The following is a 22,117-nucleotide window of genomic DNA, read 5'->3' as shown; positions in this document are numbered from 1 at the left end:
CCTGGATCCTCAGATATTATACCTTTTTCTCTTATTTTTAGCTTTAGAAACGGGTTAAAACATTGTTTAAAACTGACTATTTGATTATAATTCCATTTTGCCAAAATTATAAAATCCAAAGGCATTGATCCATCATGATTCAATTGAATAAACAATGTATAAATCTTTAAAAAACTACTGTGTTTACTTTAAGCTGTTGACATCACTCTTGTTTAAGCCGGTGTACCTGTCAACTGAATCGACCGTGACGAAATCGAGTACCAGGAAATACATAAGAAATATATAGTTCGTGCCGTATATTTATTTACTAGGGGGGTATAGTGGCAAAGTATAGCGGAGCTACAGTCAAGAATATGTTAACTACAATTATATTTATTTATTTATTAATCCACATAACGGTAAGCTAAAAAGCTTGTCGTACTAATACAATATATAATAAAATGAAAGGCAACACAAAGGTCTAAACTGAAAAGGCACTTGTGTAAAACTGGCTATCAACCAACATATTCTTAAACGATTCAACTGATCCGGATATAATGGATATTGGATATAATGAAGTAATCGGATATACAATGTATTGGATATAATGAAGTAAGAATTGTGGTTTTAGTCCTTTTATATAGCTTAAAGATAGAAGAAAAGGGATCATCTTTGAGGTTCCATAAAATAAATTACCTTAAATTGCAGCTAGGAGCATCCTAAGGATTTCTCCTTGTAGACCTCCAGAATGATGACTATTTGTATCCAGGTTCACTGGTGACCAGGTGCTGTTCCATCTTTGGTATCATCCCAATTGAGTTTACACTATCTGGAGGGCCACTCAGCATCTAGCCTTCGTTTAAAAACATCACCAGATTCAGCAGTAACTGTTTCATTAGATAGTTTGTTCCTTTTATTGACAATACGTGTTGAGAATAATTGAGTACAGACTCTAGAAATTGCAGACTGCTTGACAAGTTTCAGGTAATGATCTCTAGTTCTTGAGTTGGCACCAACAGTAGGGAATAATGCAGGCAGAATATTAGCCCTCAATAACTTAAAGGTTAAAATAGCATCCCCTCTGTTTCTCCTGTAAACAAGTGTAGAGAGATTCAGCTTTGATAGTCTTACAGGGTAGGAAATCTCTTGCATGCCAGATATCGCTTTAGTAGCACGTATCTGCACATCTTCAAGAATTGTTATGTCCTTTTTAAAATATGTAGAGGCAAGAGACATTCCAACTTCAAGCTTAGGACGTACAAGTCCCTTATAAAGAAGACTGATGGCTTTAGGAGAACGAGAGGAAATAGTACGCTTAATCAGTCCCACGGTCGAACTAGCCCCGGCAAGAGACCTCTTAGCATGAATGCCGAATTTTAATTCATTGTCAATAGTGACACCAAGATCTTGCTCATTATTTACAGAGGAGAATGGGTGGCCAAAGAAAAAATAAGAGCGGCAGGGATCCAGTTTCCCAAAGTGAATGATATGGCACTTGGCAAGATTGAATTCAAGAAGCCAGGCCTTAGCCCATTGACCCAGCAGTTAAAGATTATTTTGTAGCTGGGCATGATCTTCACAGGACAAAGCTGGTCCATGAAGCTTCAGGTCATCTGCATAAGGAGATGATTTACTGCTGATAATGGAAGAAGCATCATTGATGAAGATATTAAATAGTGTAGGACCCAAAACACTTCCCTGAGGAACTCCACTCAGAACACGTGTTGAAGAAGAAAGAATACGATTACCAGAGTCATCAAACAACTGAACACATTGATTATGCAAATAGAGAAATCAAGGATCCAAAGCAGGAATTTCTCTTCAAGCTTTACTGAGCGTAATTTAATTGCATGTCAATTGTGACACACTTTGCCAAAAGCTTTAGAAAAGTCAAGCAGAATCATGTCAGTATCAAGCAACTTGGTGATGTGATCATATGATTGGAGGAGATTGGTGTCACCAGATCTTCCAGAACGAAAGCCATGTTTTGAACTGTGTAAAACATTGTTTGCTTCAAGGTGTTTAGCAACTGCAGAATTGATTATTCTTTCAAGAACCTTAACAACTGCTGAAGTCATGCTGTTGGTTCGATAATTTTCAACGAGGTCCTTTCTACCTTTTTTAAAAATGAGAATGATATGTGCAGTTTTCCAGTCCTGAGGTAGTCTAGAAAGATTTAATGATAATTTGAACAGCAGGGAAAGAGGTTGACACAAAACTGTGTGACATTTGTGTAGGATATGTGGGTGAATGCTGTCTGGGCCAGCAGATTTATTCAGTTTGAGGGATGTGAGTTCCTTTAGAACCAAAGTATCTGTAATCAGAATTGGTTCCATATTATGTGATACATCATATAAAGAAGTGTAGGATATACAATACTGGATTTGGACAAAAAAAAAAAACAGAAGAGAAATATTGATTAAAAATTTCAACTTTCAGTTCAGCATCAGCAACTGATTTACTATCATGCAGGATATCAGGGATTGTGCGTCTGCTGCTACATCTTTGAGTGGCATAACGCCAGAAATATTCGGGGTTATCCTTAACTTCCTCAGCCAGGCAATAAAAACTTCAATTAAATTTTGAACGACTATTATATTCAGAAAGAGCATAAAAAGGCATCGAACGGTATTTTCACCTTATTCATAGGTCAATAACGTAAACTCCTCCACCTTTACTAAATTGTCATTGTTTTACCTACCGGTGAAAAAAGTGTTGTCGATCTTGCAATGCTCAAACCCACGATAGCTTACAAATGGTACGGTGTCTACCCCCCCCCCCCCCGTAGAAAATAAGGCTTTCCAAGTTCGACAATTTTATTTGAGTTCTATTTTTGTAATTTCCGTAGGGTGAAGGAGTTTTGATACTTGTGTGTTATGGGCCACTTACTCAAGTTTACGCTGTGTAAAGCTCGAGTACAAACCGGTTTCTTTGTTAATTTTTTTTTCATCTTAGCGCGAGACAAGACAAAGACAAGAGACAGAATATATGGAAAGTATACTAAAAAATTTTAGAAGAATAGCGAGGTATCTGGAAATTTTGTTACCTAAAAAAAAGAAAAAATATGTCCCAGTATAAAGTAAATGTAATGTTTCATTTAAGTGTTTTTTCCAAATGTTAAGTTTTTTTTCAATGACCGTTTTTCCAAGTATTAAGTACTATTATTAGGTTAATGTAGTGTTTCATTTAAGTGTTCTTTTCCAAGTGTTAAATGTTTTTTTTTCCAATGGCATTTTATTTCCTTTTTTTTTCCGTAGGGGGAAATAATTTTGGTACTTGTGTATTATGCGCCACTCACTCAAGCTTACGCTGTGTAAAATTTGATAAAAAACTGGTTTCTTTGTTAGTTGTTTTCAGCTTAGCGCGAGACAAGACAAAGACAAGTGACAGAATATATGGAAAGTATATAATTTGGGCTATATGTTTGCAAATAAGGGGGAGGAGGTAAAGTATTTGGACAGTTTGAAGTCAGAAAAGAATTCTTTTTAGGTAAATAGCCACTAAAAAGTTTTAGAAGAATAGCGAGGTATCTGGAAATTTTGTTAACTAAAAAAAAAAGAAAAAAAATATCCCAGTACAAAGTATTTCATATTTCAATTAAGTGTTTTTTCCAAGTGTTAAGTTCTTTTCTCAATAACCGTTCTTCTAATTATTAAGTACTATTATTAGGTTAATGTAGTGTTTCATTTAAGTGTTCTTTTCCAAGTGTTAAATGTTTTTTTTTCCAATGGCATTTTCTTTTCTTTTTTTTTCCGTAGGGGGAAATAATTTTGGTACTTGTGTATTATGCGCCACTCACTCAAGCTTACGCTGTGTAAAATTTGATAAAAAACTGCTTTCTTTGTTAGTTGTTTTCAGCTTAGCGCGAGACAAGACAAAGACAAGTGACAGAATATATGGAAAGTATATAATTCGGGCAATATGTTTGCACATAAGGGGGGAGTGGGTAAAGTATTTGGACAGTTTGAAGTCAGAAAACAATTCTTTTTAGGTAAATAGCCACTAAAAAATTTTAGAAGAATAGCAAGGTATCTGGAAATTTTGTTACCTAAAAAAAAAGAAAAAAATATCCCAGTATAAAGTAAATATAATGTTTCATTTAAGTGTTTTTTCCAAATGTTAATTTTTTTTTCAATGACCGTTTTTCCAAGTATTAATTACTATTATTAGGTTAATGTAGTGTTTCATTTAAGTGTTATTTTCCAAGTGTTAAATGTTTTTTTTTCCAATGGCATTTTCTTTTTTTTTTATTTCCGTAGGGGGAAATAATTTTGGTACTTGTGTATTATGCGCCACTCACTCAAGCTTACGCTGTGTAAAATTTGATAAAAAACTGCTTTCTTTGTTAGTTGTTTTCAGCTTAGCGCGAGACAAGACAAAGACAAGTGACAGAATATATGGAAAGCATATAATTCGGGCAATAAATTTGCACATAAGGGGGGAGTGGGTAAAGTATTTGGACAGTTTGAAGTCAGAAAAGAATTCTTTTTAGGTAAATAGCCACTAAAATATTTTAGAAGAATAGCAAGGTATCTGGAAATTTTGTTACCTAAAAAAAAAAGAAAAAAAATATCCCAGCATATTGTAAATCTAATGTTTCACTTAATTGTTTTTTTTCCAAATGTTAAGTTTTTTTTCAATGACCTTTTTTCTGATTATTAAGTACTATTATTAGGTTAATGTAGTGTTTCATTTAAGTGTTTTATGATGATCGCCGATAAAAGTTTATGTTATTTGTGCCTTTCATTTATGTTATTTAACTCTGTTCATGGCCATATATGTGGCTTTAAAATACACTTATTTATCTATCTATCTAATATGCAGAATAATTTTACCAAACACATTTTGCATGCAGACCCGCTATACTTTACCCCTACACACCCTAATTTATAAAGTAACGAAAAAAAACTAACGAAAAACCCGTGTGTTCTCGAATTTTACACAGCGTAAACTTGAGTGAGTGACGCATAATGCACAAGTACCGAAATCCCTTCCCCCAATGGAAATTAAAAAAAGTAAACACAAATAAAATTATCAAATTTGGAAATGCTTATTTTCCACGGGGAGGGGGTATTTTCTAGGTGATTATTTTCCAGGAGAGTATTTACCGGGGATATTTTCTGGGGGGGGGTGTATTTTCTGAGGGAGGGGGGTAAACGCTCGAACCAAGTAATAATAATTTATAAATCTCGGCATTAATGAGCCTAAGTAGTGCTACCTAGTAAGCTTAGTTCGTTAATTGAATAGAAAATATCATAGATCTTACCATAGAGTTAAGCACAAAAATTGATATCCAAGATCCTTATGGTTTGACTCTCAGATTAAGTGATTAGGTAATGTATTTGAAAAATATTTTCAGTCTTGGATAATGCTGCAATACTATCCAACAGTTGTTTGGCTTCTATTTATTACTGAGGATTATACAAAGATGTAATACTAGTTGAGAATTGTAGCCTACAGTGTCCTAGGTCTAGTCTTGCTTTCTTGTTTGCCAAGTCTCGTGATTTTGCATTCAGTTTGGAGCTTAGTGTAGTTGATGAAGAAGTGCTTAGGAGTTTTAAAGGCATGAGGATTAATTTACTGTAAATTTGCAGGTGGCAATAATTTAGCTAGGCTAGGATGAAAGTGAAAACATGATTTAATGCCTTTTTTGGTGCTCTTTCATAATTCAATAATGGCTGCTGTTGCAAATTGCATCTTGAGCCCTTAAAGGGGCCCCAAAGGTATTTCATTTTTGTAACCACACAAAGAAGTTATCAAAAGCAGTTAAGTTATTGAAAAGTTGTTAAAAACATATCACTAGTTTATAAATAAGTTGTTCAAAAGTAATATATTCCAAAAAAACTTGGTAAGTATTTACCAAATCATATTATTGACTTACAAACAATGTAAACATAGCCTACCACTTGATGCCTTTTTTATGTTCTTTCCAAATATAATAATCATTTTTGTTAGAAATGAATTTTACCCCCACCCTTATATATACAAATTCAGGGTATATATTTGCACATTATAGGGGTGGGGGTATATTTTATTTCTAATGTAAATGGGAAGTAAGCTTAAACTTTACCCCCACCCCCCTAATGTGCAAATATATACCCTGAATTGGTAAAAAAGGCATCAAATGATGTATTTACTTTCATCCTAGCTAAATCATTTTGCCACCTGCAAATTTACCTAATTTACTTGGCACATATAGGCTAATATGTTTTCACACTTTTATTTCTATCCTAACTGTGAAAGCTGCTAAGGTGGGTAGGCTAAGGTTATGTATAGATTAGAAATAAATCAACTGTCAATAAGGAACAATTATAAAATAGTCTAAAGGTAAGCCAAAAAGTTAGGGGAGAGTAGTAGCCTATATACAGGGGTTTTTTTCTTCTTCTTTTTTTTAACTCAAATGAAAGCCTATTATCAGTAGAATAAAATGGGATTTTTTTTTTCACATTTCACTTTAGGGAGTGGCAAAATATAGTCTAATGGTAGGCTAAGCCAAAAATTCAGCATGCAGCCAAAATCTTAAATGCACTTTTGTAGAGTTCTCTATTGAAGTGCATTCCATACATTGTTTCTTACTTATTCGATTATTTATTTATATTTATTTTGTAGGTGCTTGGGTCACAATAGATGCTTAACTGTTTGATGCTTACCTGTTTATGCTACCTGCTTACGCTACCTGCTTACGCTTAACCTACCTGCATACACTTGAACAGAAAACTCTACATGGTGTCAGAAGTGTAAGGAATACATCATGCCCATCTATAGACTGGGATGCAACAAACTTGAAAGCTGCCTGGTCCCATTTCAAGCAACATGCCGAACTAATGTTTACTGGACCTCTTAATGGAAAAGAGGATGCAGTGAAATGCTCATACTTACTGATATGGGCAGGTGAAAAAGGCAGAGACATTTTCAATACATGGACATTAACTGCTGCTGAAAGAGACAATGTCACCACATATTTAAGGAAGTTTAGCGAACATGTTGAGCCACTTGCAAATCCGATATTTGCCAGATATCAGTTTCATAAACGAAATCAGAAAGACAGTGAATCAATAGAACAGTGCCTTACCGAGTTGCGCATCACCGCAAAGGAATGCGAAATTGGAACAACCAGTGATGAGATGATAAGAGATCGTATAGTTTTTGGAGTCAAGCAGGACAAAATCCGCAAACGACTACTTAGTGAAGGTGCAGGACTAACTCTATCTCGTGCAGTAGCTACATGCAGAGCTGCAGAAGCGACCCAAGCACAATTAATGATAATGTCCAATCAGGAACACTCAAAAGTATATATCAAGCAAGAAGTGGATATAGTAGCAAGACAAGGCAGAAAATGCTACAAATGTGGCGGAAATTTCACACCTGGACATAGTTGTCCTCCAAAGGATTTTGGAGAGTTTCCAAAGTGCTCCAATTATGGTGGAGTATTCAGCAAAAGTCACCAATGCCCTGCCAAAGGAAAAAGCTGCATAAAATGTAAGAAGCTTAATCATTTTGCTAAAATATGCAGAAGCAGTCAACAAAACGTTCATAGTATTGAAACAGGCGAAAGTAGTACAGAAACACCGTCACAGTACTTCATTGAAAGTATTCAGAGCAAAGAAGAAACTTATAACGAGCCAGTGGCCAAACTGTATCTGACGAAAGAAAGAATGAATGTGGAATTTAAAATAGACACAGGTGCTGAAGCAAACGTCATACCAACCCGGACCAGTGACAAGATGGTTCCAAGGCCAAAAATAATACAATCATCAGAGATTCTTACAAGCTATACTGGGGAACCGTTGAAAGTCACTGGTATATGTCATTTAGAGGCTCAGTACAAAGACAGGGAACCCCAAATACACAACTTCTATGTGGTTGACACGGATAAAGAGCCAATACTTAGCAGACAGACCAGTGTCATAATGAATCTAATCAAATTCATATACAATGTAGAGCACATCCCAGTGGCCAATTCTACAGATCAGATTTTGGCAGAGTATGAAGATGTGTTTGAAGGCATTGGACAAATGCCTGGGAAATGCAAGATACATCTAAAACCAGGGGCAATATCCTCAGTACAACGCACCAAGAAGAGTCCCTATGACAGTTCAAAATAAACTAAAAAACGAGTTAGAACGACTTGTCAGCTCTGGAATAATTGAAAAAGTGACAGAGCCAACAGAGTGGGTTAACTCTATAGTCATTATGCAGAAGCCCAATGCTGAAATCCATATTTGTCTTGACCCTGTAGAACTAAATAAATGGATACAAAGATCAAATTATCCAACACCAACGTTTGATGACATTGCCAACAAGTGCCTCGTTGCCCAGAACCTATTCAAATTAGATGCCAGACATGGATACTAGTCGATGGTACTGGATGATGCATCATCAGATCTCACAACATTTAATACCATGTTTGGGAGATTTAAGTGGAGAAGATACCCATTCGGAATAATTTCAGCTCAAGATGAGTACCAGCGCCGAATGGAAGAGGCATTCGAAGGATTAGGCCTGGGTCTAATAGTGGATGATATAGCAGGTGTAGGAACAAGTACGGAAAACCATGATGCCCAACTAAAAGCAGTCCTCCAGAGAGCACGAGAAAAAGGAGTTAAATTTAACAGAGACAAGTGCATATTCAATGCAAAAGTCATTCCATATTTTGGCCATTTGCTAACAACCGAGGGTGTCAAACCGGATCCCAACAAAACCAGAGCCATTGCTGAAATGCCGGAACCAAAGAACAAAGAGGAACTGCAGACATTGCTTGGGATGTTTAATTATCTGTCCAGATACATACCAAAATTATCCATTCTAAACCAGCCTTTGCGAGAACTTGGAAAAGCTAAGGAATTCGTATGGAAGAAGGTGCACAGCGATGCTTGCCAGGTCATTCGAAAATCCTTGTGTGAACATCTCTCTTATTTCGACACAAATTGCCAGGAAGTCAAAATAATTGTCGATGCATCTCAGCATGGGTTAGGAGCGCAGTTACTGGTGAAAAATGGAACAGTAGCCTTTGGTTCACGATCCCTTAGCGATACAGAACAAAGATACTCTCAGATTGAGAAAGAACTATTGGGCATAGTATTTGCATGCAAACACTTCCATCAGTATATATTCGGAAGAAAGGTCTCTATCATTACAGATCACAAGCCACTGGAAAATATTTTGAGAAAACCTATCAGTAAGGCACCACCTAGACTACAACGCATGATGCTAGCCATTCAGCCATACGACCTTACATTTACATACAGACCAGGACCAGAAATCCCCGTTGCTGATACCCTGTCACGTCTACATATTGAAGACACAGACCCAGAAGAAGAACTTCAGGCTGAACTACATGTGCATAATGTAATCAAAAACATTCCAATCAAAGATGAAATGGTGCAAATCATAGCCAATTGTACCAAAGACGACTCGGAAATGCAGATTATAGCCGATACGATCAGAAAAGGATGGCCAGAGCACAGAAAACAGTGCCCAAATGAAATACAAGAATATTGGAACTACAGGAATGAACTGGCAACGCACCAAGGTATCCTGTTAAAGAGCGACCGAATCATAATACCGAGACGTATGCGCCAAGAAATCATGAACCGTCTCCATACAGCCCATCTAGGCGTTGTTAAAACAAAACAACGTGCACGCACGTGCGTTTTCTGGCCAAACATCATTGCTGATATCACCAAGTACATTTCCGGTTGTGAAATATGCCAACGGTTCAGTTCTTGCCAGCAACAAGAACCTCTCCTGAACTCAGAAATTCCTGAGTACCCATGGGAACATGTAGGTACTGACTTACTGTTTTGGGAAGGAAGGAATTATTTGGTAACTACCGACTATTACAGTCGATACATCGAGGTGGACAAACTAGACAGTACCAGCTCGGGAAGCGTTATAACCAAGCTAAAGAGCGAATTTGCAAGACACGGGATCCCACGAATACTTACCTCCGACAACGGCCCTCAATTTGCAGCAGATGAATTCAGAAACTTCGCAGAACGATGGAGAATCACGCACCGCACGTCCAGCCCTAGATATCCTCAAAGCAACGGCCTCAGCGAAAAAGCGGTCCAGACAGTCAAAAGGCTAATGTCAAAAGCACTGGCTGACAAATCAGACCCGTATCTCGCCCTCCTGGAATACCGCAACACTCCCGTAGACAATTTAGCTTCTCCAGCACAGCTCCTGATGAGCCGCCAGCTAAGATCGGTAATGCCGTCAATAGAACACAACTTCATGCCAAACGCTTTACCCAATCAGGAGTACAAGGAGGCCAGAAAAAAGCAACAAGTAGCTAAGAAGGAGGCCTATGACAGACATACACATCCAATCAAACCGTTTGCACCAGGCCAGCCAGTATGGCTCAATAAAACTGGACAAGCAAAAGAAAGATGGATCAAGGCCCACGTAACTGGCAGATACAACGAGTCAAGTGACCGTTCACTCACTGTTGAGACAGAAGACGAAACAGTATACCGACGCAACAGGAAATTGATACGCCCCAGATACAGTACTAATGGTTGCACATACCTGCAGAACAACGGAACAACATTAACGAGCATGGAGGTACCCATAGTACCCGAATCATCATATTTATCCCCCACGAAATCGAGTCCATCAAGAGACTCCAGTCGAAAGCTTAGCCCTCGCAAAGAATCTTTCGAGACGCCAAGAGCAAATCAACAACCAAGTGTTCAGGAATCACAGAACTCACCTTCTGGTTCCAAAGCTGGAACAACGTCGTTTGCAGCGCAGCCAAATGTGAAGACAACAAGATCCGGGAGGATTTTGAAGACGCCGTCTAGATTAAATCTATAGCTACGATGATCTCCTTTGATGACTTGAAGAGCCAGCAAGTCCAAAAGAAGGAAGATATAGAGTTCCCTATTTGAAGTGCATTCCATACATTGTTTCTTACTTATTCGATTATTTATTTATATTTATTTTGTAGGTGCTTGGGTCACAATAGATGCTTAAATGTTTGATGCTTACCTGTTTATGCTACCTGCTTACGCTACCTGCTTACGCTTAACCTACCTGCATACACTTGAACAGAAAACTCTACACACTTATAATCAACAATGGAGCTTAATCCTGTACATACTCTTTAAGCTTGAGCTGAAAATTAGAAAACTTCCTATTCTTAGATGCTGGATCTCAAAGTTATAACAAAGTAACTAGATTATAGGCAGACTAGCATGGATAGATTTGGTCTAAGATAAGTGTTTTGATGCAGAATAAGGTAAAATTCTAGACAAAGCTACTTTTCCTTAACTTGGAAAGTTTCTAGGTTAGAAAATAAAACTTCAGTAATGAATCCAGGGCCAAAAACATAATCTGGGGAAGTATTTACTAGCTACTATGTTAACCATTTTCTGATTTCTATATTTTAGAAATTTGCCTACTTACCCTATTGGAATTTTTGACAAAACTATATTATACCTTAATTTTCAGGGTCTTTTTCCTCTGATTTGGATTTGAGAATGCAATTCTTGTTATTTCATTAGAATTTTAAACCATATCAGTGGTTTTTATTTCTAAATTTAGTAAATGTATTTGCAGATCTTTGAAACCTCAAGTTTTGAGCAAAGTTGCTAAGCTGAAAATACTTTTCTTTTTACTACATTTAAGCAGAAGATCTATTTTGCAAGGTTTCACTTTTATAAAATAAAGATTTTAAAGGTCAGTGCCCTTTATAGGAGATGGAGTAGAGGTAGGTACTTCAAAATACTTTTCCAGAACATACTTTAGTCTGTAGATCCATCCCTGGAAGTTTCATCTTCCTAACTACTTTCTAAAATAGCAAAAAGTAGCTTGTCTAGAATTTCTCCCAGAATAAATTTGTTGAAATAGACTAGGATGTCTAGATAATTTTTTAAGCTTAAATAAAAAAAAGTTTTAATAGATTGTTGCCTAGTCAGCCAATCCCAACTAGGCCATTCCTAACCATTAGCAAACCCCAACTATGTAGGCCTAAATTAAGCTGCAGTATATCCAAGATTAGGAACTTACTGTTCAGTCCATTTTTATGATTGATACATTTTAATCAAAGTGTTTGTCCAACATTTGGCCATGTCTGAGTACTTGGGATATTACCTTAGACCAGGGATATATTTTCTAGGGCTATATGTGGTGCCATAAGGGTAGAGGAGGCTGGGATGCAATTACAGCACCAATGATTATTATATTTGGAAAGAACATTAAATATAGAATCTAATGGTATATATTCTTTATTTGTATTTCTGTCCTATAAGGAACCTTAGCTGATAAGGAATCTATCCTGTTATAAAACTCACTTGGTATCACTAAAACAAAAATGATGCCAATTGTCATTCTACGCTCTTTCCAAATATAATTGGCCTTGTCTAGCTGTCACTAAGACAATTGTAGCCCACCCCCTTCCTTATGTCTAGATATAGACCTAGGTCATATGGGAAAACTTGCTGATTGAAATATTTACTATTGATGAGAAATAAAGTTAAAAATTTAGGAGTACCACTATCCTGAAGGAAGGAGCTTGATAAAAAAAACAAAAAAACAGTACCACTAGATTCTTTATTTTCTGCTCTTTCCAAATATCACATTTGCATTTCTGAAAACACCCCCCCCCTCCCCTGATGGTCCTGGATATAGCCCTAGGAATATTTAAAAAAGAAACTAAAAGAGAACACTTAAACAAACAATGAAATTATCACTTTATAATATGCAACATGTCTCCATTAATTGGATTACCTGTGTCCATCCATTATCATCTCTTCTTTTTTTTAAAAATTTCAAATAGTATGTGTTTACAGTCAATCACAGACAAAGATAGATTCCAGACTGCAGGAAAACACATTTTCACAAAGGACCTATGATGTACAACCCAATTGAATTAGGCTAGTAGAGGAATATATTATTTGGGCTATTTATGGGACCATGAAGGGGGTAGGGCATGGTATACATTCAGGGTAAAAACTGTTATATTGAAAAGGATGATACAATTAGGAATGTATTAGTACTTTTTTTATTTTATTAAGATAAATTTTTATTAAGTTTCCTTTTGAAGGATTTAAAGACTGTTACCGAAATAGGCCTAAGCTAAATAAATAATGCAAACCAACCAAATCAGCAAAGTTGCATAGCCTTTGCTTGACCTATATCCAGGCATGAGGGTGGGATGAAACAATTAGGAATGTATTAGTACTATTTTATTTTATTAAGATGCTTCCTTTTGAATAGTAGTACTTGTAGACTGTTACCAAAATAGGCCTAAACTTAAAAAATAATGCAAACCAACCAAGTCAGCAAAGTTGTATAGCCTATGCTTGACCTATATCTAGGCATGAGGATGGGATGATATAATTAGGAATGTATTAGTACTTTTTTATTTTATTAAGATGCTTCCTTTTGAAGAGTGGCACTTATAGACTGTTACCAAAATAGGCCTAAAATAAAAAAAATAATGTAAACCAACCAAATCTGTAAAGTTGTATAGCCTTTGCTTGACCTATATCCAGGCATGAGGGGGGGGATGATACAATTAGAATTGTATTAGTACTATTTTTGTTTTATTAAGATGCTTCCTTTTGAAGTGTGGTACTTATAAACTGTTACTAAAATAGGCCTCAACTGAAAAACTAATGCAAACCAACCAAACAGTCATCACAGTAGCACCCATTCTATATAAATTAGTATTGGTACATTTACAGTATGTGACCACCTCTGAAGGAAACATGTTAAACCAATAAAATTAATACCATTTGGATGGTGACTCAGTCCATTCTGACACCATGCAGAAATTGGAAGCAAGATGTTCAGATAACCAATTTATGTAGACCCAAGCAACTACAAAATAGGCAAGCATAAGCAAATAACAAGATTGCATGCACAAGCAAGGAATAAGCAATTACAATGTAAGCATAAGCATGCCTAGTTACTAAATAAACAAATACTACATTGCATGACTGCTACACCATTGGATTCCCTATTTTATGCTCTTTCCAAATATCATGGTTGCTTTTCTGATACCAAAAAGCATTTTAAACTTTTCAATATATAGGCTATATTTGAATAACTACCCATCACAACCAAAGCCTTAGCCCTTTAAATTGTTATTCATTATTCAGACACTATAAAACCAGGATTATTGCTCCTGAAGAGCCTTGAATACAGGCTAAAGTAAAGACCCAGCTTTTTGGTACAAACAACATAGCCTAAACTTATGGAAAACAAAGTAAATTAAACATCTAATTTAATATGTGCTTTCTAGAGGGGCTAAATCATATTGACTCATATACTCACCACCCTCAACATGGAGTAGAACAGATACAGTATGAATCTTAATTAGCTCTTAAGTGCAAACTAAGGTAGGCTAATAAGCCTTGTAGAAGTCAATCTTACAAACCTCACTCACCACTTTTTTGGGATTCTAGTATGAAAGCTTATGATTAATGGTTAACTCTGTACAGCCCCAAGGGTATTGCATAAAAAGAAGGATTGTAATGAATGATGAAGAGAAAACTTGTTCACCACTAAACAATAAATATTTATTAGAAATGATTGGGATATTAAATTCAAAAGTAAATATGATTTTTTTTTTCTTTTTCTGTCCCTGTCATCTTTTTTTTATACACTTGGTTAGATTAGATTCTCTATCATTTTTTTCAAAAAATAAAAATTTTTGATGCGTTTTTAAAGGGTTTTTTTTGTGCCCCCCCATAAAGTGTGCACTATCATTAAGTTAAAAGAAAGAACAAAAAATGCTTTGAACATTTTGCATGAAAAAAATAAAAATGTCATAAAGTATTACATGACAGTGATGGTTGCGCAATCATTGTGTGACATCACATAGGGTGTGTGCTGTCATTAAGTTCCAAGAGGGGGTTCCCCCATGGGTTCCTGACACAGGGTTACATAATATTATTTCAAACATATTACACCTGACTGTTTAAGAGGGGGTAAGTCATGTGATGTCATTGGAGTCCAGAGGGGTGTGTTGTGGGAGTCTTGCCAACTGTTTTCCTTTTAATACAACCAGTGACCGCATTGCACAGGTGCAATGGCTTAAGGGGCTGGTAGCTCCACTTATCTGAGCCCTTTAAAATCCCATGTTAATTTGCTATTATTACTAGTTGTGTATTATCCAAACCACACTCCAATTAGTCATATGCATTCACCTGGAATTCCGGCAATCTTGCCAGGGATGGGAAGTCTGCCAGCTGGAAAAAGGGCTGTGTTTAAAATCCCATGTTAATTTTTATATGGATGTCATAGAAATCCAATATTAATTTCCCTATGGATGTTGCAGAAATCCTATGTTAATTTCCCTATCTGACCATTCAAAGGCGAGGGTGTGTTGTGATGTCAGAGGACTCTCATAGGATTCTTGCCAGGAATGCCATGACTTCAGAGGGCTGCGCTTGAAACTATGAATAGGGCTCTGCTTGAAAGCAGTAAGGCCCCACTACTTATAATATATATATATATATATATATATATATATATATATATATATATATATATATATATATATATATATATATATATATTATGCAAGAAAATGTTTAATATAATAATGTATGTAAAAATACATTATAGCCTTTAAAAATATTATATATGGATTAGGATAAAGACCCTCTAGTCATTGCTGGCGCATAGAGCGTCGAATCGATGTTTCAGTTGCTGGGAGTTTTTACTGGGACAAGTTGCAAACTTGTCGCCCATGTTGCTGCGGCGGGGATCAAACCCTGGGCCCTGTATTGCCAAGCAGAGCATCAATCCACTGTGCTATAACAGGTTATAAATTGTATGAGAATTATGTAAATATTTGGACATAATAATAAAAGTCATGAAATGCAGAGGGGTCAGGCCCTAAACACTCTATGTGTGTGCCACCGTGAACCCTCTTAGTTCTCTTAATTCTCGTGAACCCTGTTAAATCAGATGGCATTGGATTCTGGATTTAGATTTAATTAACTTCAATTTGAATTGAGTATTGGCTTGGGACGATCCATATTTGGAGTGAGTTTAACTTGTTGTTTCGGCAAAGGACAGTAAAGCTATCGAATCTGTATATTTATGTATAATCTATATAATATATGTATATCTTCATTTAATCTAGATATGCTGGAAAACCTCCATCCCACTTCCACTTTTTTTATGTTGACCCAAAAAGTAAATATTATGCTGAGGTTCTTGCTGAATTTTCTTATTGTTATGTGGAGATTTTGCATTCCTCGAGTTTAGTCTAAATATGAGACCCAGGGTTGCCACCAGTTGAAGAAGAAATCACTAGATTCTCGAAAAAAAATTACTAAATCACCACATAAATAATTAGATTATTGACTAGAAATCACTAGAACTATAATACTCTTTATCATTGTAATTAGTAATTGTTTTGCTTCTTTACCATATTCTATACAGGCACACATACAGGAAGGAGGCAAAACTACCCGTCTAGGTGTGAAAAAATAAATTTAGATTGAAGTTTTGTTTTTTCTCAAGCAAAAATTACCACTGGAATTTTGAAAAAATCCTTTTTGCATCTTTATGCAGAGAATAGAACAAAATCCTTGCTTCCTCCCTGTATTTTCCCGAATTGGTGCTCTTGGCTTATACCCTGATCACTGAAAATTGGTTATTGGTGATCGAAATATTTACTTTTTCTTTTTAATTTTTTTCTTGTCGATTCAAAACCCCATTTGTTTTCCCAAAAATACAGAAACAATTTTCTATTTACTCTTGTTGAGCCATTATAATTACTGAGACACCAGCAACAATTTTGAAAGTGGTCTTTTTATATTCCCATGGAAAAAACTTGTCCCACCCTTCACAAAGTTCGATATGCATTGGTCTTATTGCTTCTTTAATAAAAAAGAGGTACTTGTTAATTATACGGATCATACCAAAGAAGTAAAGTTACGTTAATCCTAATGAAATATGCCAAAATATGATGAAAATATAATACTTTAGTTTATATAATAATAAATTTTGGGCTATGTATTTGCACATTGAGGGGGGGGGGGGTAAAGTAACCTAACCTTGCCCCCACCCCACTAATGTCCAAATATGTAGCCCAAGTTACACAAGTCCAATGCATTCTGTCACTCAGTATTTTTCTTTGTGGCTGTGAAACTAGTTTTCATAGATCATACATTTTCCTTATAATCCTTAGCATACTTTCATCCCCAGACCTATTCTCAGGGACTCTGCTTGGGTCGTGTTAAATCTAAAGGTATAGTTTTGGAACCTTTCAACTATGATAAACAAAATGTCTATTTCAAACTTTTGATTGAATAATTTTTTGGGGAAAAGGGGACGTGAGAAGTGGGTTAGTAGCTCTCCGACCTTTTAGGTTAAATAAAAAGAATGCCAGAAATTTTAATTTTTGTTCAAATTATCCCTCTCTTGATGTTCTAGGACCGTTGGTTCGATACGATGGCCCCTGGGAAAAAAATTAGCACGAATTCGTGATTTTTCTTCTGGCAAATAATACAAACTTCAACACTTTTGCAGATAAGGGCTTGAAACCCCTACAGTAGGGTTCTCTGATACGCCGAATCTAATGGTTTGATTTCAAAAAAATTCCTTTGACTTTTAGTGGGTGTTTTTTCCCTCTAAAAAACAAGGCAACTTTTTGCTGTTTCATAGCCTTCTATGGGTAAAATTAAGCTTAATGAATCTTATGTATGAAAATTCTGTTTCTAGAATTTCGGTTACTGTTGAGCCTTGTCACTCTATTCTTACAGTTTGTTACCACAAGCTGTTTGATATGTTAGCCCAAACATCCAAAAACTCAAAGAATAGGACGTTATTTGTGCTTATTAGGTGTTTCGATTACAAATAAGAGAATTGGGAGGATTATTAGAGTTTCGATTATATATTGGAATAAAATATTAAAACCATTAGACAATTCTCAGAGTAGATACCTCCCCCCTTACCCCAGCTGACTTCAATCATCAAACTATAATCGATTTAGTCTATCTAGTTATATTAAAAATCCTATTATAAAAAGCACTAAGTCCAATTTTCTTTTTTACTGATTTCATTTAGAAAATTATATTTAATGTATACCTATTTTTCATGACTTGATTTCTGTTCTATGTTCAGATGTAAAGGGTGTATTCATACCCACCATTCACTCAACTTTCAAAGGTTTTAACAGAAGAAAATATAATTTAGAACTGAAAGATTATAGACCCCCCCCCCCCACACACACACACACATAAATATGAAGACAAAAATTCGACCTGAGTAAATGTTGTAAAATTGGAAGTATAGGACACTTTTGCAATTTTGCGATTAACTAAATTCGCGTATTTTCTTAACGATAACGCCCTGGGATCTATATCTGATATGGACATACGGTGGGAAACCGGAAGTTTCAAAGGCGGTATATTTGCATAAATGATAATCTGGAACATATTAGGAACTGTAGTGAATCACTATTTGTATTTTTTTTTGTTAATTAGCTTCTTGTATTATTTATTCGATTGAACAATCTACGCGCTATATTTTGAAAAATCACTAAATTTAGGAAAAATCACTAGTTTTAGAACAACAATCACTATAAATCACTAGGGGTGGCAACCCTGGTGAGACCACTCTGAAGAAGAGTTAGTATTTTGTTGGGAGAAGTAGAGGGGGGTCTTATACTCCCGTACCCACACCATATATGGGCATAGAATACTGTCAGTACACCAAATAAGGGCATAGAGTCATTAGGGAGAACACGTGGTTAATGGGGTCAATGACCTCTTTTTCCAAGGTCGATTTATTTGATGTTTCTATGTGTAATAACTCCGGGACGAAGGTTGCACATGCGCATTGAATTCTAACGGGAACAGTGCTATTGATTGCGTAATCGAAGGGGAAGTGAATTTCCGAGAAATTGATTGCGTAATCGAAGGGAAAGTGGATTTCCGAGAAATTGATTGCGTAATCGATCGCGAATGTCATGGTGTCCAGAAATAGTATTTGTTGTTGTTATTCGAGCCAGATGTTATGAGGTTCCCGGAAACAGTTAATGACACTTCCTTCCTGTTCGAGGCAGATGTTATGATCCGGAAATAGTATTTGTTGTTGTTGCTCTCGAGCCAAATGTTATGACTTTCCCAGAAACAGTTAGATCACATGTTTCCTTCTCAGCCAATCAGCGAGTCGGATACATCCCCCTTCTCAGCCAATCAGAGACCTGCTTACATATGATTTTCCCCGTTACATAACAATTCACCCTTGAGATTTCGTATATAACGGGTGTGCAATGTGATTCAATTATCAGAATGTATTTTGACGCTGTGTAAACAACAATGGATAAATTTGATGAACTTGAAGCCTTGGCAACTTCAATTTACCATGTAAGTACATTTTTTATTTTCAAACGAATTTTCCATGGACATCCTCCCCTCTATATTTCCAGCTAAATCCCCCTCCCTCCACCATTGTTTTACAATCCCAAATTCTCGCAAAAAGAAATAGCATTTCGATAAATTCCTTCCTCTATATTTCCAGCTAAATCCCCCCTCCCTCCACCATTGTTTTACAATCCCAAATTCTCGCAAAAAGAAATACTTTTTTCGATAAATTCCTGCCCTCTATATTTCCAGCTAAATCCCCCCTCCCTCCACCATTTTTTTACAATCCCAAATTCTCGCAAAAAGAAATACCATTTCAATAAATTCCTTCCTTCTATATTTCCAGCTAAATCCCCCCTCCCTCCACCATTGTTTTACAATCCCAAATTCTCGCAAAAAGAAATAATTATCCTTCCCTCTATATTTCCACCTAAATCCCCCCCCCCCACCCTTGTTTTACAATCCCAAATTCTCGCAAAAGAAATACCATTTCGATAAATTCCTTCCCTCTATATTTCCAGCTAAATCCCCCCCCCCACAAACCATACTCAATGCAAAACGTATATATATTCCTATACCCTCAAACCCTCCCCCCCTCCCCAACAAACCTAACCACCAAACAATCTTTATATTCAGCTAAAATGTAAATATATTCCTTTACCCTCAAACCCCCCCCCCCAACAAACCATACTGAATGCAAAACGTAAATATATTCTTTTACCCTCAAAACCTAACCACCCCCTATTGTCTTACAACCCCATCGCAAAAAGAAATACTTTTTTCGATAAATTCCTCCCTCTATATTTCCAGCTAAATCCCCCCCCAACAAACCATACAATCTTTATACTCAATGTAAATATATTCCTTTACCCTCAACCCCCCCCCCCCACAAACCATACTCAATACAAAACGTAAATATATTCCTTTACCCTCAACCCCCCCCCCCCAAACCATACAATCCTTATAGTCAATGTAAATATATTCCTTTACCCTCAAAACCTACCCCCCCCCCCACAACAAACTATACAATCCCAAATTCTTGCAAAAAGAAATTCTCTTTTCGATAAATTCCTTCCCTCTATATTTCCAGCTAAACCCCCCCCCCAACAAACCATACTGAATGCAAAACGTAAAATATATTCATTTTACCCTCAAAACTTAACCACCGCAAAAAGAAATACCTTTTTGATAAATTTGGCCTTTCTGTAAGCCTTATCAACTTCTGCATATCTCTTAGCTATTAGCCGCTCTGGTTTTGACACAAGGCTCTATGCAAGGTTAAAATTAGCAGTCACCCTTTTTCCGGCTTACAAACGCGGTCAAGTCAAAGGGTTTCTCTGTCAAATTAAAACACTTTGAGGCAATTGTAGTTTCGTAACCTGTATGGAAGGAGAGAAAGAAATTAAGTTTAACAATATATTTAGGGCATTATGTGAAAGGGGGAAGGGGGCAATACATCGCTTCTAACAGCTTCGTTGTAAGTAAAAGTAAGGGGGATTCTGTGTGTAGACATATACGCCCATTGACAAGAAAACTAATGTGTAAATTTATAATTTTTCAAGCTTTCGATAAAGTTTCTTTTATAGTCCCGGGCGTGAATCCAGGATTTTTGTGGAGGGTTAACACTTTTATTAGAAATAGAAAATATTATTTCTTCTTCATCATTTATTGATTTTAGATATAACATTGAATAAAATATAGTAAGATATGCCTATCTATTGAATAAAAAACTGAAACTTCATATAATAATTATTTGACTTATTAAAGAGGAAATTTGAATTAATTATAATCAAACTAAGATTTTAAGAGTTTAGGTTGCTTTCGACAAAGATTTCTCCTTACATACGGAAATTTCCACACGATGATTGATCCATACCCCTTCTAAATGTGATAGAAGCTATTACACCCTGCTTCAATCTCTTTTACATATTCAAACTGAATTCTCGTATAACAATGCTTTGAGTTATTCCTCAGAAAATTGACGCCTCTAAATATTTACTCAGAGGAGTGGGTGCTGAAATGTAAAACGTTACCTTTTTGCCTATCATTTTCACAGTTTTCAAGTTGAGATCCTTGAACACACTCCCTCCTTCTCAGTTTATTCTATGAAAGTGAGCTGTATTTGTTAGAGTTTCAGAATCATTAATTATTTATTTAATTTAAGCACTTTTTTTCAGATATAATAATGTTTGGTGCGATTGACACGGAATATATTGGTCTGAAATATTCCTCAACTGGCATCATTTTCGAAGCAGCTTTCTTACTCCTAGACAACCAACGACGTGAAATTCATTGCTATAAATGGAACATCAGATACAATATGTATAAGTACGAGAAAAACAGATGGCGTCCTACACTAAATATTATAAATCAAAATGGCTTTTACGCTAAAACTATACGAGCACATAATGAAACTGGCTATAAAATACAACATGTACAAGAAGAAATTCGGGAAATATGCAGTTTTTTCGGTGTGCTAGCTGTTTATGTTAAGGGAAACGTGCCAACTGATAAACTCTTGCTAGAAAAATGTGATAAAAACATAGCATTATTCAATTTAGAAGACTTCAAATGTGAGAAGTACCCACATTCAGTCCATGACCCAGAAGATGAAGTTAGATATTTCCGCTCAGTGGATACCGGAAAAGATACCTGACATGGAAAAATGCATCAGATATCCAAAGTCCTAAACTTGCTCCTCCTCATATCAAATGGATTAAGCTTCTTTTTTTAATATGTCATTATTTTTCAAATGTTTTTAAATATGTTTAAGCAATAAATATCTTAAGCCTCAACCGTTTTTA

General features: G+C 36.0%; 1 long non-coding RNA gene across 1 annotated transcript in view; it reads left to right on the top strand.

The window, feature by feature from the left end:
• Window positions 1–5,247: 5,247 nt before the first annotated feature.
• The window catches only part of LOC148956079 (uncharacterized), a 32,139-nt gene continuing 15,269 nt past the window's right edge, over window positions 5,248–22,117 (top strand). Inside the window, exon 1 of the long non-coding RNA XR_016142192.1 lies at window positions 5,248–5,312. This is a non-coding gene — a long non-coding RNA (uncharacterized LOC148956079). The remainder of the gene's footprint in view (window positions 5,313–22,117) is intronic.

The sequence above is a fragment of the Artemia sp. Qi Xiang Cuo genome, chromosome 1 (assembly GCF_049724085.1).
Source record: "Artemia sp. Qi Xiang Cuo chromosome 1, ASM4972408v1, whole genome shotgun sequence".
Taxonomy (NCBI): domain Eukaryota; kingdom Metazoa; phylum Arthropoda; class Branchiopoda; order Anostraca; family Artemiidae; genus Artemia; species Artemia sp. Qi Xiang Cuo.
The sequence above is the reverse complement of the archived record's forward strand: the minus strand, read 5'-3'. Positions and strand labels throughout refer to the sequence as shown.